This window comes from Solenopsis invicta, chromosome 3 (genome assembly GCF_016802725.1).
Source record: "Solenopsis invicta isolate M01_SB chromosome 3, UNIL_Sinv_3.0, whole genome shotgun sequence".
NCBI lineage: Eukaryota > Metazoa > Arthropoda > Insecta > Hymenoptera > Formicidae > Solenopsis > Solenopsis invicta.
Window position 1 is genome coordinate 14,434,977 of NC_052666.1, and position 3,586 is coordinate 14,438,562.

Genomic DNA, 3,586 nt, shown 5'->3' on the forward strand with positions numbered 1-3,586 from the left:
AAGTGCGCGGATGCATTCCGAATGTTGACTGTGGCATACGGAGAAGCTACCTTGGACCGAAGCAACGTTTATCGGTGGTACAAAATGTTCTCAGAAGGCCGAGAAGATGTGAACGACGAAGAGCGTGCCGGACGCCCGAGCACTTCAACAACAGACAAAAAAATTAATGAAGTGGAGAAAATGGTATTGGCCAATCGTCGAATCACCGTTAGAGAAGTTGCTGAGGACCTAAACATATCGATTGGCTCGTGCCATTCGATTTTTATCAATGATTTGGGCATGAGACGGGTCGCCGCGAAATTCGTACCAAACGCCCCTGCTCACACATCGTTGCTTGTGCGCGACTTTTTGGCCAAAAACAACACACTAATGATGCCGCAGCCACCGTATTCCCCAGATCTGGCCCCCTGTGACTTTTTCTTGTTCCCTAAACTGAAGAGGCCCATGAAAGGACGACGTTACGCTACGCTTGACGAGATAAAGACGGCATCGAAGGAGCTGAACAAGATAAAAAAAATGATTTTTTGAAGTGCTTCGAAGATTGGAAAAACCGTTGGCACAAGTGTATAATATCTCATGGGGATTACTTTGAAGGGGACAAAATAGATATTCATGAATAAATAAATAATTTTTGAAAAAACACAAAATTCGCGATACTTTTTGAACACACCTCGTACGTATATCGTACGAGCATCATTGCTATAAAGACAAAAACGTGATTCGTCGGAGAAATATACATTTCTCCAATCCCTTGCGGTCCAATTTATGTGATCGCGCGCAAACTGATAACGTATTTGGTGATGTACGAGTGTGAGTCTTGATACTTGCGCACGAACACGAGAACGAAATGCGGTCTCTCTCAAACGGTTGCGAATTGTTTGTTCGCACACATGGCGTAAATAAACAGCCGCGAAATTTAGAAGAATTGGGAGAAATTTTAACAGAAATTTGGCACAACATTCCGCAAGATCGTATTCCAAGATGTATAAATATGCGAGAAAGCTTGCAAGCAGTAATTGATCAAAAGAAGGAAATACACACTACTGAACACTCATGTGCGCGCGCGCATACACACACACACATACACACACACACACACACACTCACACACACAGCAGAGAGGGTTTGGAGTCATTAAATATTGCAGAAGTTACAAACTGTGGGGTCCTTATCTCTGCTGTGATGCACGCACGTACGCACACACACGATATGCAAAAATCTGACCGGCAACCTCCACGTGGTGCACATTGGGTAATGTTAATATCGGCGGTAGACGTCATTTTTTGGAAAAATGTACTGTAAAAAATGTATTTTTTCGAAGTCTTGTAACTCGGTCAAAAAAAATCGTAGAAAAAATTAAAAAAAAAGCATTTTGTAGAGAAAATGTCATACTTTATGGCTCTTGCATTGGATTTGTCAAAAAAAAACTTTTTATTGAGCTACAGGCTGTTAAAAATATGTAATTTCAAGGAAAAAACAGTGTATCTTTTTTGTAGCATAGTACTAAGAAATTGAGAAAGTTTTTGAAAACCATTAATAGTATGTTAAAGCTAAAACTTCGAGCTTTAAAATAGTTTTTTGATTTTTTATCTACGATAATTTTTCACAGAGTACGCCATATCATTTGTAAAAAATGCAGGTTTAGCTTAAAAGTTGCGTAACTCGGTTAAAAAAGGCGTAGAAAAATTTTAAAAAAAGCATTTTGTAGGTAAAAAGTTGTAGTTTATAAAGTTTTACTTGAATTATTTGAAAAAAATTTGTTGGTCAAGCTGCAAAGTGTCAAAAATACGAAATTTTAACGAACAAAACAAGGTGTGCTTTTTTACTGCATAAGACAAGGAAGTTAAAAGAATTTTGAAAATCTGCTAATAGAACGTTACAACTCGATCTTCAAGCTTCAAAATGCTTTTTTTATTTTTTATCTACAATGATTTTTCACTGAGTTACAGTCATTTGAAAATACCCTAATTTTTGGAATCTGGAAAGTGTTCCCTATTTCTTTTGAGTAGTGTATTTGGTGGAAATATTATAATAAAAAATTTTCGAAAACTATTTATAACAAGTTATTAAAAATTTTATACTATTAAGTTCCGTACACTATTGTCCTTCAGTTGCCTGAGAAACAGTTTCCTTCCTATTGCCTTTAAATAGTCCTATACAAAGGGATTAGCGTCTGCAATATAACAACGTGACTGCAACCAAAGGGAAACTTGTAATTAGCAAGTATTTCTCCTTTTGTGTAAAGAATACATTGCTATCTGGGACATATAATTAGATCTGCCTAGAAAGGCATATCTGAATATATCTAATCAGATGTAATTTGATCTGCCGAGACATGATTTGATCCGGTTCGATCTAATTCTTTTTTTCCGGGCACCTTAGTGTGTTACTTGATGTTCTGCTTAATGAGCTCTCCGTCGGTTGATCGTCAAGCGTGAGTTTTATGCACAGATGATTGCGCAAAGCTGTTGCTTGGTGTAATCGTTAGTCAGCTTCAATTTTCGTGCCACGGTCAGACCAAGTAGTCCGCAGGTTTTTAGGTTCCTAGATTTTTGAGCTCCGTGTTACGACAACGCTTTACATGTGAATTGCTTTTCGTCGCATGATAGCTTTGTTTCGGTTGCTATGCCCTGTGTTATTGCTTAACTATAACAGTTTTTTATTTCGAATAACTTTTTTACAATTTTTTACCATTTTTTCAAAGCTTTTTGTTTACGGTTTACATAAAACCTCTTTATAAGTTGCGAAAAAATATTTTCTGTATTGTAGGAACATTTCTGCGTAAAATGGCGTAAAGCTGATCTCGCTATCATTTTTTCTTTAGCCAGAAAGATTTCATAAAGAAGACAAGTTCGAATAAAGCTGTTTTTGCAATTATTTAAAAAAAAGGAGGGTGATGGAAAAAAACGGACAACGTAGTCGTTTTCAGCGCATCAAAATCCTATAAAAACGTCATTCAAAATTCGAAGCACAAGACTCCTTAATTTTGGAGACCTGTGATATTTATCCAGTTCTATCAATTTTTATATTAATCACTAACTGATCAAACCTGATTTATATTAATTACTGATCAATACTAACAAAAAATTGGTTTTAATATTATATTTCTTTAATAAATTAAGTGTTTTGCTAAAGAACAGTGTTCAAAAATATCAGAGATGTTATTTTATAATATTTTATAAGATGTTTGTAGTTTAATTATTAAACAAGGATGAAATGATATTTCTAATGATATCTCTAAAATCTTTAAATGCAAGAAAATTTGAAATCAGAAAAATTAAAAATATATACTTTCTTTAGCCAAAATTGTTTTTTTAAACTAAACCAATTTTTTTCAATCATTTTTAGGTTATGCTATTATCACCACTTTTTTTCTTCTACCGATTATTCAATGCGTCACATTTTTATAAATCTCATCCTAAGTAATAAATATTTCATCACTTTGAGTTTAAAATCTATTAAACAACACTTTGGCGAATAATAGAATCCTTCTAGTTTCAATATAAAATATTGATTATAAACAAAATTATTCAATAAAATGGAAATGGGTGCCATATTACCCTCTTCTCCTCAACTAATACAACAC